The following is a 12763-nucleotide window of genomic DNA, read 5'->3' on the forward strand; positions in this document are numbered from 1 at the left end:
GCAGGGAGTAAAAGCAGGTCAAGAGAATACTTCTAAGATAATCTGAAACACTTCTGAAAACTAACCTGTCCACAACCTAGAGAAAGCTGGGTGGCTCAGAAGAAGTGCACAGCTTCATTTGGTAATCACAGAATGATAGGGGTTGGAAGGGACCTCTGGAAATCAAGTCCAACCCCCCTGCCGAAGCAGGATCACCTAAGGCAGCTTGCACAGGACTGCATCCAGGTGGGTTATGAATAACTCCAGAGATGGAGACTCCACAGGACACCTGGAGTGAATGTAGAGAACAATGGGGTAGAGCAGAAGCCTAGTAAGCGAGCCAAGGATGTGCTGAAACCTGTTGGTATTAGTGTTAAAGGGTCAGTTTGTCTCAAGAGGGACATCACATGAATGGGTTTGCACGACCCTGGTGTTCTGCTGCCATTCTAGACAATAGAAACCACTATCTTTGCTATACCATCTTAGGCAGAGATGTTCAAAATGCTGACCCCATGAACAAAGGCACTGGCAGGGTTAGCAGCCCACTTAGCACAGGCATCCACCTTAGAGTGCTGTCTGCTGCAGTGCTAAGGAGATGTTCCTCTGAATATTTTGTTTCTAATAATGCTCTGCTTTCATTTTGCCTTTTTAGATCATAAATGGAAGAAAAATGACACTTATTTCCCGGAATATTACTCTTTTTCTGTCACTTTAAACACTGAGTGACAGGTAAGCTGCCTTTGCAGTGCCCTGCACACCAAAGGGATTGTACCTGCACACGAAAAGGCAAGTTCACTGCTCTGACTTGCACTCCCATCAAACCCACACGCCAGCTAAAGAATTCATTGCTTTAGAGAGTTATGTGCTGGAAAGCTCTTGAAAATTTCCAGCAGGTGTTTTTCCTGAGGTAGCAGATGTACAAAATCTGCTCAAAGTGCCCTTTCTTTGCCAAGTCACCAGAAGGGAATTCTACCCTTGCATGGAAAATATTTAAGTTTTTGGAAGTTGGAATGAGTGTGACAGAGCCTCTCTGCTTGTCTAAAAATAACACAGGCTTGCTCTGAATGTTTCTTAAGGTGCATCTAACACAACAGGCTTGTGGTAGATACTTGGGTCTTATCTAGACCTAGCTCTTGCCTGGCCTCATGGGCCATGGCCAGCTCTGTGAGAGGTTCAGCAAAGCCAAGTGCTGGGTCTTGCACTCAGGTCACAACACTCCCATGCAACACTCCACAACTGGGAGAAGAGTGTCTGGAAAGCTGCCCGCTGAAAAGGGCCTGGGGTTGCTGGTTGACAGCCAGCCAAACATGAGCCAGCAGTGTGCCCAGGTGGCCAAGAAGGCCAACAGCATCCTGGCCTGGATCAGGAATAGTGTGGGCAGCAGGACCAGGGAAGCGATTTCCCCCTGTACTCAGCAGTGGTGAGGCCACACCTTGAGTACTGGGTTCTTATTTTTGGGCCACTCACTACAAGGGCAGGTTGGTGCTGGAGCAGGGCCAGAAATAAAGTACCAAAGCAACAAGCCCTGAGTTCCTCAGGCCTACAGGTGCAGTCAGCTCCTGTAAACGTCTCCAACATGCACAAAATTTGGGCCAATATCTGAATTTTTACTATCACAGTTGCTGTGGGAGTGGTGGAATATCAGCATTTAAAGTCATCCATATCCTGAGGCAATGCTTCTGAATAAATGGTGGGAAACAAAATGGATTAAGTTCATCCAGCTTTAAAAAACATCTGAAAACACCCTAAAGGCATTTTTCTTCCTTTCAGATGCTCAACCCTTTAAGGGGAGGTGGCTCTTTGCTGGGTGCAGTCACGTATCACTTTCCATTTGGTCCATACTCTGCATTGAAATCATCTTCACTCTCTAACTTCTTTCACGAACAAAAACAAACTCATAAAAGTCTCTAGAAGAGCTCACCATGCAAATAAACCATTTTGTTACTCTAGGGGCTTAACTCATCACTTAGAAATAAGTTTATGCACTTATAATTGAACTTGTTAAAATAAAAGATCTTGGTACAGATTTATTTCACACACCCTTTTCCAAGGATCATACAAATCTTGTTGGCCTGCTCCTGGATGGACTTTTTTATTATCAAAAAGAGTCCACTTAGAAAAGGGCAAAGTCTGTGTGGTTTGGATTTGACACCAATTCTTTGTTGTGTTTTACACTTTGGTAAATCTGCAGTGGTCATTTAGGTATCCACCTCTCTTCTGGAACCCCAAGGACCTCAGAAGTGGGATTTTAAAAAAGCAAGACCTAACATATGCCAGTGGCATTAGACTGGCAGAAGGGAATACCAAGATGATGGCAAACTGTCACAGAGCTCATGTGCCAGAGGAACAGGATAAGGACTTTACTGAGACAGTGGAATAAGATGAAGTAATAAATGCCTGACTGTAAACCAGAGTCACATCATGCATCCTTTAGTACAAACACATATGATGTAAATAAACATCTGGTTTACTGAGCACTTGGAAACCAGATATTGGGACTGCTATCAAGATGGAAAAGATTTCAAACAGCCACCTTCAGAGGTAAAATTTTGGGCAGTTTTGAGGAAATCTAGATGTCTATAATTTGCTCCTGATGGCAAACTGAAAGGGGCTAAAGGCACCGCTGAGGACAGGCTGAGAAATCAAATCTATTTGAGAAAAGAAACTTCTGTTAGAGACCTGTGTTATGAAAAATAAACACAGAACAGGGGACAGCTGACTGGGTGGCAGAAGAGGATGGGGGCTGTAATGGGTGATGAGTCAGACAGGAATAAACCTTTTGGCTGTAGTGCAAAATTGGGGAGTTTCAAATCATTAGAAGTGTCATGGACAACACAGAGAAAGGGATTCTCTGTCCAGTGAGACCTTGGGTGAAGAACTGTGTTAGGCACAACACAACTCAATAAAGATGTTGAGAGAGTACAAAGAGGAACAGTAAGACTGATAAAAAGTTAAGAAAATATGACCTTTGAGGAAGGGTTGAAGGAATAATGCTTGTTTAGTCTACCACAAATTGAGGGCAAATACAAGAGTCTTCATAAAAGCAAGAAGATTGCTCTTCTCATCTGCAGGGAAAAGCAAAAGCTTTGCATTGTGTATTTTCATAATAGCAGAGTAAGGAAGTACCAGGATCTGTTACATAAGGAGAGTCTCCTTCACTGCAGCCTTTAAAAATCAAGTTAGATAAATACATATTTTTATATATTTTATATCTTGGTTGTCAAGTTCGATAAATGTATTTTTATATGTATTTTAGATCTTGGTTGTAAGTATTTGAGCCTCAGGGTGTCAGGGTTGCACTGGATCCCTAGAGATCCTTCTGATCCCTTGCATTTGAATGCTTTCAGGATTTAATTTGACAAAACTCTGTGATTCTGTGAAAACATAACAGCTTAAGCTATGGGGAGATCAAAAGGCCTCCATCTGTAAGTGTCTCAGAGTCTGGTAGATACAAGCCAAAGGAGGTGGTGATTCAGACTCTTCCATATCAAGCTGTCTAACCACCAACTAAGGCAGCCTTACTTCATTTGGTTGTGTTGTGTGGGGCCAAACCATGGTTACATCACTAGAGAGAGATAGGGGAAACCTGTTTTCCTTCAGTGTTGTGAGGGCAGAGCTGTGTGGTTGGCACTGTCAGTGCTGATGTGCATGTGAGCAGTGCCAGGGCTGTGAGTGCTCATGGAATTAAATCAGGCTGAAGGGTTCAGAGGAGAGTTTGAATGCTGGTTGCACCACAGCACTGGATAGATGCTTAGTAAGGAATCCTGCATCCTACAGGCACTGAATGGGCTTTGGTCTACCCAAGCTAAACAATAAAACAATCTTTGGAAGATTGAGCTTTTGCATGGTATTATTCTTGTGCTCAGACAAGCTTAGTGCTTGTGAATGAAAGCAGATATGGCAGCAAAAGGGACAGACAGAATTTCTTTATCTGTTCAGGCACAGCATGACATACGGTGGCAGTGCTGATGCCAAAAGGCTTTCTCAGTTTATGAGAGGACAGTTTAGTCTTCAGGCTGATGCAAAAACACTTACTCACTAGGACTGATGATTTTTATATGTGTGGCTGGCCACTAGGAAATGAGATTGAGAGGAGTGCAGGCTAATGAACAACTGTCACAAACGTCTTGGACTTTAAACACATCATTTAGAGCAGAAATGCAATATCCACTGCATGCTACTGGTCTGTTGAGCAATCCATTTCCACTACTAAAACATTTTTTATAAGGAGAATTATTTTATATGCACATTTTTATTTCAGCTGAATGTGAAACTCCCCTATTTTAACTGAAAAATGCAGCTGCCTCCAGAACTGTCCAACATTTATTGGGAAGAATCAGACTCAGTAGTGGGGCAGGCACAACACAAACTTTTACAGCAGTTTTTGTTACATGTTTCTGTTGGCCTCAATCTCTTTTCCATCCATCATCCTCAATAAAAATACTTCAAAAGTACTCTTGTGTGGGCTAGACAAATGAATGGATAGCTCAGATGTTAGGCACCTGACAACAAAGCTCCAGTCCTCCAAACTCATGCTTACAGCAATCTGAAGTTCATAGACACTTAGAATTTTAGCTACTGGAATCTCTTGACCAGATGTTGTTCCTGTGGTAGAACAGTAGTTTCCACACCACCAGTTGCTCAGACCTCATATTTAAGTCTCTTCAGGGTCTGCTAAGAAGACATTCCTTGCCTTATTTTGGTTGACATCTCAATCCAGAGAGCACTTCCAAACATTCTTAATGAATCTGTCCTTTAGAAAGAACAAATGAAAGAGGAGGGTGTCCCTAAAGATCAAGCGCTGTTAATGTGGGGGAGGAGATGCTAGAAAAAGGAGGAAATTCCATCAGTGTGTTCCTGACAGGTCAATACCACTGTGAAAAAACATGGAATCTCTCTGGCTTTGTGGTTTACTACAAACTGCTGGGCAACACTACTGAATATCTTAGTGCTTAGCCTAAGGTTCCAGATAACCATATGTTGGCTCTGCAGTTCCAAAAGCAGGTTCTGATTGGAAGCAGTTTTTGCTCTGACAAGAGGAAGTGACAGCAGCAAACCAGAGGAGCAATTACCATGCTGCTGGGTCTCAGTTGTGTGAAGAGTACAATGACCTCAGTGTTGTAAACTTCCATTACTCATCAACTGCCTTTGCTGATTGGTCTGCAGTGGCATTCCAGCTTTGGGTACTGTGGTTTGAAGCTGATGAAAACTGAGGCAAACACCCTGGAGCCTCAAAGACAACTGCTTTTTTTCATTGCCTACAGCAATACTCCACTGTGTCCCACTACTGCTTTTTCGTTGCCTGCAGCAATATTCCACTGTGTTCTACCATGGTTACAAAGATACAATGACCCATTCCATAGCACCAAATCAATATGTGCAATGAATGACCTGTATCACTACATACCTCCAGAAGTCCAGACTAATGAGAGCTTTCTTGTGTTTAATTGGCAGAGTTTAATTAGTACACTACTGTACTAATTTTGTCAGCTGAGAGATTTATTGTCATTGAGTTTGCTGTCCTATTTCAGGTATAACCCAAGAAATACACCCTAGAAAGTCCACCATTTTTAGCCACTGAGTTTATCACTTTCCTTGCCAAGGAAAATATTTTCCAAATTGAAAACCACGCAGGCTTTATTTTCAGACTCTTTGAAAAAAAAAAAAAATTTCCACTGCTCTGCAAACACAAACACACCCCTGAGCACAAATCCTCAGTGAGGTAATGGCAAAGCTCAGGAGCCAGGCTGCAAGAACTGAGTCTTGCTTATGTGAACAAAAAAATTATGAAATTTACAGCCTGAGTGGCTGATTTCTGCGTTCCACAGGTGCTAGACATGATTCATCAATAGAATTATTTAATTACTCCATTCAGTTTTTATTTCTGTTTGCTGTTACTTATAGAATACGCCAGTCAGAAGCCTCTGGTCCTAATTACTATCTTCTAATTACTCTTACTGGGCTCCTTTAATTTCAATGGATATCCATAGTTGTGCCTGAGAGTAGTGAACTGAGAGGACAAGGCTGAGGTTCTGGATTGCAACCACCAAGGGTGTCCCTGTGTGGCATGAGAGAGACTGTGGCCCTGGTTCTGCCATGAAGAACAGCCAGGCTGTTGCTGGAGGCACTGTGTGGGATCCAAAAGGATTTGGAAATTATTTTTTTAATTAAAAATAAACTCCTTTTAGTGACAAAGTTGTGCCCAAGATATGGGGAAGATAAAATATTTAGTAGAAGTCTTAATTTCAGAGAAGTGCAGGATTGTTCTATAGAACTGGTGACCGAGGGAGGTGAGAGGTGCAGGCATTGATATTTTTGGTTCTTCCCCACTCTATTTTCTCTGAAAGTTTATGAAGTTGTCACCTGAAAATCCAACAATTCCAAATGCACCCAGGGGCAAAACAGCTGCTACCATGCATATAAAGGGAGATGGCTTCTAGAACACTTTGTTTGTTGGTTTCACACAAAAAAGCTTTCCGAGGACAGAGGGGAGGGAAGGGTCCTCCAGAGATCAAGTGCAACCCCCCTGCCAGATCAGGGTCACCTAGGGCAGGTCACACAGGAACACACCCAGACAGGTTTTGAATGTCTCCAGAGAAGGAGACTCCACAACCTCTCTGGGCAGCCTGCTCCAGGGCTGTGGAACCCTCACAGTGAAAAAGTTTTTCTTTCTGTTCCCGTGGAACCTCCTCTGCTCCAGCTTGCCCCCATTGCCCCTTGTCCTGTCATTGGACATCACTGAGCAGAGCCTGGCTCTGTCCTCCCAACACTGCCCTGCACATCTTTGTAAACATGAATGAGGTCACCCTTCAGGCTCCTCTGCTCCAAGCTAAAGAGCCTCAGATCCCTCAGCCTGTCCTTAGCAGGAAAATGTTCCACTGCCTTCAGCAACTTTGTGGCTCTGTCCTGGACTCTTTCAAGCAGTTCCCTTTTTTCCTGGGACCCTCCCTAAACAACGACATCCTAAAACTGCTTACTGTGAACAAAGCTGTTACCTCCTATGGTTCCCTGGGACATGAAAGGGATCTATTGCCATGCATGCATATCAGATTGGTTTTCGATCTACAAGAGAACAAGTTATATTTTGACTTACATATGTAATATTCAATAACAGGTAACATGCTCCTGAGCTTGAGTGCTGCCTTTTGAATTAACCTCAGAGCAAACAACATTTTAAAAACGAAGAACACATCAGTGGTAAGTGGCAATTTCAACTGTTTTTAAGATAGTCTCTACCTTCCTATGAAATCTGAAGTAAGGGTGATGAGCCTAACAGAGAAAAAAAGAGTACAGACTGCAAAACAACTGCTTGAGGTTATTCAAAACTATGGATACCATCAAAAAAATGGGAACAATTTATTGGTCTATAGCATGTCAGATAATTTCTAGGTCAAAACCAAAATGAAAGACCAGAATTCCTACTGCAGCAAAATTCTTCATGATGCTCCACTGTAACATGGTCATTTTTTGGAATTGTTATCGCATGGACTAAATATTCTCCTATCTATCAGGGTTTCCAACTCATTGGTGAAGATGTCTGGCCCAATGCCACATGGAAGCAACGGGGAAACTAGGACAGGCTTGAGAGAGAGTTGAAATAGTCATTGGAGGAGGAAGCCTGCTGTGACTAGAGTTGCTTCCACAGGGTATGGCTTCCCTTGAATAGAGGTATATTCCCCCAATTCAAACTGTTTTCATAAGCAATGAACATTAACTGTTGCAGACTCTAAGGTCCTGAGTTACCCTCCCTGCTTTCCAGCAATCCACTCACAACCACTTGCTGAAGAGCTTTTAGTAATGTTCTTGAAAAAACAGTGAGAAGAGAAAAACACGTATTTAGAGTGTAAGTGTATCATTTTGATAGCCAAGTAGGTTATTGAAGAGAATGTTGGCAAAAACTATCCAAATCTTGCTGGTGTTTTCTGCAGGAGATAGACCAGGACAGCTCGAGGTCCTTAATTTCATACACATACACTGAAATAATTCTGGGTTTGTCCTTGCTGAAATTATACTTTCTTTGTCCCACAATCCAATTGATATCATCAGTTTGGTCTTGGTGCAGTGGAAGGGAACTGATGACACAGGAGGATCCTTGCCCAACCCAAATGAGTCTATGTAATCAATTTTTCAGCTCACGCAGATTTTCCTACCTCTCTGGTAACCCTTGTTATGCAGGATATGTTCCTTTCTGAAGCAAAGAGATATTCCTGACATTCAAAAAACCAGAACCCTTTGAATGCAAATAAAATGACTAATGCTTCTTTAAGCTCATAGTGGTTCCATGCAGTAACTTAAATGAGGGGCTATTAATTCATCTGTGACTGAAAACCAAAACCAGATGGATTAGTTTGAGTTCTCACACAGTAGAGCTATGAGTTATGGTCATGGTGGGGAATACATTTCTTTTTTCAGTTGCCTTCTTTTAAGCTTCTCTTTCAGCTGTTTCATTATGTTAGGCTTTCAGAAAATTGTTGCAACTAATCTCTTCTAAAGTCTCTTTGAGTGAGAGGCAAGGAGCAGACGCTATTTTCAAATCTAAAAATGTAGCTAAAAGATGAAACATAAGTTTGCTGGGGACAATTCATAAATCCTATGTGTTCCACTACTCTCTCTTCTGCAAAGAGAAGCCAAATTGGAAATACAGTTTCAACAGCAGACAGAGAGATTGGTCTCCTTTCAAAGGCATATACTTCTTTCTAAGTCTTTGCATGGATTTAGGACTAATCAATGAATGTGATGGTGCCAACTGTTCACTGCTCTCTCTGTGGACAAGAACATGCCTGGTTAGCCTTTGCTGGGTCTGCTGAGACTATCAAGTAGTGCCCCCACTACAGAACCTTTGAGCTAGCAAGCTGCATCAAACTTCACTTACTGTATTGTAAAACCTGAGTCTTGAACATACCCTCAGGATCAGCTTCACTGGTTTTATTGAGGATGTAGGTATCCATCTAGAGAGCTGAGATAGCACTCAGACATTGGACAGGAACAAGTTTAATATGGTTCAGTAATTTCCTCATGCAAATTAGAGCATCTTGTATCTGCCCTTCTCTTACCCAGTCACTGTCAAAAAAAAAAACAAAACACCCCAAAAAGCCATGACATGTGTGTTAAAGCACATTGCTAAAAGGAATTTGGTGACAATACTGATAAAACAACGTTTTTCATCATAAAAAAAGGTGAGAGATTTCATATACAAGGCAGCACTTGGCCCTGAATAGCAAAGGGGTTTGAGGCAGACATGAAAGAGGCACAACATCCATCTGCCTTTCACTGTGGCTTCCATAGTGGTACACAGAATTCCAACAGGCATTCCCGTGGTGGGGTGGCAAGCAGAAGGCCTTGTCAAGACTGCTAGGGAGGTTTCACAGATAATCATCCGTGGAGACAAACCAGAGAAATGCAATTAACGAGCTGGAAGAGCGTGGTCCTGACAAGCACTGTAGCTTGAGCTACAGAGTTAGTTCCTTCACACTGCACACATCTGTCACTAACAGGCTCATGAAATCATTTGCCATTTGCTTTATCTGCAGAGCATTCTTTATGTGCTGACATCATACAAAACGTGCCAGGCTAAGCAAATAAAGCCCTATGGCAAACAGCTTGGCCTAAGAGCAGCACCTGTCTTCTTAACTTGCTTTGGCCAAGGGCTAAGCTGATAAAAATGCCCACAGCCTGGGTGAGAAGTTCTCACAACCATCTTTGTATCCTAGCCCTCTCACTCAAAGTTAGCCTGAGTCACAGAATTAGGTGGAGAGCTCCAGTTTAAAATGTAGTAGTGGTGGAAGGATGGGGGGAAACTATTGCTTCCAAATCAACAGCTCCTTCTAGCATAAATCTCAGTTTCAGACTAGCTCTGTTCGTGTCCAATGATCTGTTTTGAACCAGCATAAATAAGACACTAACCTCTGGACTGACCCTGACAGATCACAACTTACATGGTTATCCTCTCCACAGCTGATCCATTGCTTCTCCATTGCACCATGGTTTCACTCATCTGATCAACCTTCTTACCCTGGCTTTTGAACTCTACTAGCTCCTTTTTCCTGCCATCACTCAGCCTTGCCAGGGAATCTTCAGGCAGTGTTATAATCCTCATTGTGCTTATGCTATTTTTTTTCCTTCCTCTTTTCCTTAAGTTGTGTTTTTCTTTCCTCACAAGAAGTCCTACTTACCTTCAAGTTCTAGACCTCTAACTTAAACCAAAGATTTCCATTCTTTTAATTTTATGGGAAATTTTGACAATGTGGTGTTCTCCATAAAACACTTACTGCAGTCATTGGAGAGCCTCTGTTCCCTAATAAAACAATTTTCTAGCTCTCATTTCATGGAAGGAAGCTCAACAACTCAACTCTTAGACTTAGAAAACCATAAATAGAAATAAAATAGAGATCATTAACTTTATAATTCATCATTAGGAAAAGACTCAGGAGTTTGAAAACTTGAGGTTGGCAAGAATCCTAAATCCACTTTGCTTCAGCATTCTTCCTTGGACTGGTTGTTTAATTAGATAAATTTGATGAGAAAAGCACCATGTATCCCAGGCAGGCACCATCTCTAGAGTAAATCCCCTAAGTGTTTCTAAGTGAAAAGGAACAACTTGTCTCTTCATGGATTAAGCAGAATAAGCTTTCTTCATGAATTTAAACTTTTCACTCCCATTCCTAGGATTAATTCTATATTTCTGTAATTAATTCTACAATTCTGTTTCAGCCTTTCAAATCCTCATCCCTCTTGGCACCCTCTGTACCGACCCTCCCTGAGAAGGGTTGGCTGACATCCATCCTGTGACATCCACATCACCCTTCTACAAGACCAGGCCACCATAAAAAGATTCATAAAATCTGCAGGCCCCTGAACCTTGTCACTCTGCCAGCAAGGAAAAAACCAGTCATAGAAAAGGGGATGGTACCAACAAAAAAAAATTAGGAAAGAGAAGGAAGACTTGAAGGGATTGTGACTGTTGAGGCTCTTCTTTCTCTCCTGAGTACCTAGTGGCATCAGTAATGACAGCACAAAGACAGCAGGCTGCATTAATACATGGAACTCACCTACCAGAAGTCTTGTCTTACATGCTGAATAGAGTTGAGTACCACACCCTTGGTATTCCTTTACTCACCCTACATCCTTCTCTAATCTTGCAAACCTTTCCAGGACACCATATATGCCACCCAGAGGAAATGTTTCTCTTTCTCCTACCCTCCCTTCTGCTCTATATTCCTCTTTGATCTCCCCACCCTCAGCACTTTATCTTCTGATCACCTCTAGACCTCAGACTCCGGCTGTACAACCTTTTTCACTTTCACAGTGTTTCTGTTTGGCTTTTGCCTTGTGATTTTATCATACCACAAACTATTAAGCTGCAATAGCCTTAACTGAAGCCTTCTTCATCTCTGATTCTAATCCATCTCTTACTTTCTTTTCTCTTGAAATTCTGAGTGAGCTTCGTAAATTCATTTTAGGCCATCTGCTCTCTCATTATGTACTCCTTAATCAGGCAGATTGTCTGCATTATGGTCACAAAATCAGAAACATAGGTAGAAAGGGTGTTCAAGATTCTACCTACCCAGGTCAGCTCAGCTCTTTCTGCAGTAATTTCTGAACAATAACTATGTACATTTTCTTCAAAAGAAGGCCTTAAAAAGCAAAGCTATTCCACATCTACTCCAGGAAACTCAGTTCCAGTGCTTTGCTCTCTTTGCTCAGTCCCTTTATATTTAGAAAGATTTTTCACAGTAACAGTTCCAAAGTTCCCTAGCAGTATTTTGAGTCTTTTTCTTCTTGAGCTCTCCCAGCCAACATGGAGAACAGCTTGTAACCCTCTTCTTTCAGCAACCTTTTACATATTTGAATCCTCTTATCTTACCCCTTTTCTGTCTTCTGTTGTTTTAGACTAAACAATTTCAGATCTGTCAAGCTTAGCTTTAAGGCATATTTCTAAACCTCTCATGATTTTACATCTTGTGGATTCTCTCCAACTGATTCACATCTTTTGTGGAGCAGCAAATGCAAACCTAGGCAGAGGATTCTCATTGAGACCTTGTGAGCAGTAAGGAAGGTGGCAATATGAAGGGGATTTTGTTTGGATTTTTATTGTAAAACATACAGAGATTCTGTGCATTTCAACAAGGGGGAGAATCTTGAATGGTTTTGGGGTGGGCTTTTTCCCCTTTTTGCTCTTGCCCAAATGCATTGAGTTCAGAGTAGCTGTGTATCATGGTAGAAGGGAGCAAACTCTTCATTTATTAATTTGCTTGCAGTGTACTTGGAGAGTGTTTCTTGAACACATTTTTGGACTCACTAATGCTTCCAAAAACCATTTATTTGCATAAGTTTGAGCAGAACACAGAGAAGAAAAAAATGACCTCTGCTTTTCACTTGCTGTTAGGGGATGGGGAAAAGAAGAAACTGTTCTCAAAAGTTTGTTTCTGAGGCACAGCTTGTCTGGCATATGAGCACAGTTGAGGAAGTTGTCACTTTGTTTGAACTGTTATGTTTCTGGAAATCTTATTTCTCCTCCTACCTCTTCTTTCTTCTGCAGTGTCCAGTTTTGAAAACAAATGGACAGATGTTCTCTTGGATCAGCTTGTGAGACTTGCAATGTCAGGAGTGCAAACAGACTTTGGCTGTTTAGGTTAGGAAATGAGATGCAGACAATCTGATAAATAAACAGTGTTTCTTACTCCAGTTTAAAGTGTGCTCTGGATCTCTTTTCAAAATCCTCCTACATGTGCTCCTAATTTGGAGACCTCAATGACAAGGTCAGAGTGGTCTTTAACCACTTTCT

The 12763-nt window shown here is 41.8% G+C and overlaps 1 protein-coding gene across 1 annotated transcript in view; it reads left to right on the forward strand.

Moving 5' to 3' along the window:
* The window catches only part of SH3TC1 (SH3 domain and tetratricopeptide repeats 1), a 37730-nt gene that overhangs the window by 21640 nt on the left and 3327 nt on the right, over positions 1-12763 (forward strand). The gene's annotated exons all lie outside the window — the stretch shown is intronic.

This window comes from Indicator indicator, chromosome 23 (genome assembly GCF_027791375.1).
Source record: "Indicator indicator isolate 239-I01 chromosome 23, UM_Iind_1.1, whole genome shotgun sequence".
Taxonomy (NCBI): Eukaryota; Metazoa; Chordata; class Aves; order Piciformes; family Indicatoridae; genus Indicator; species Indicator indicator.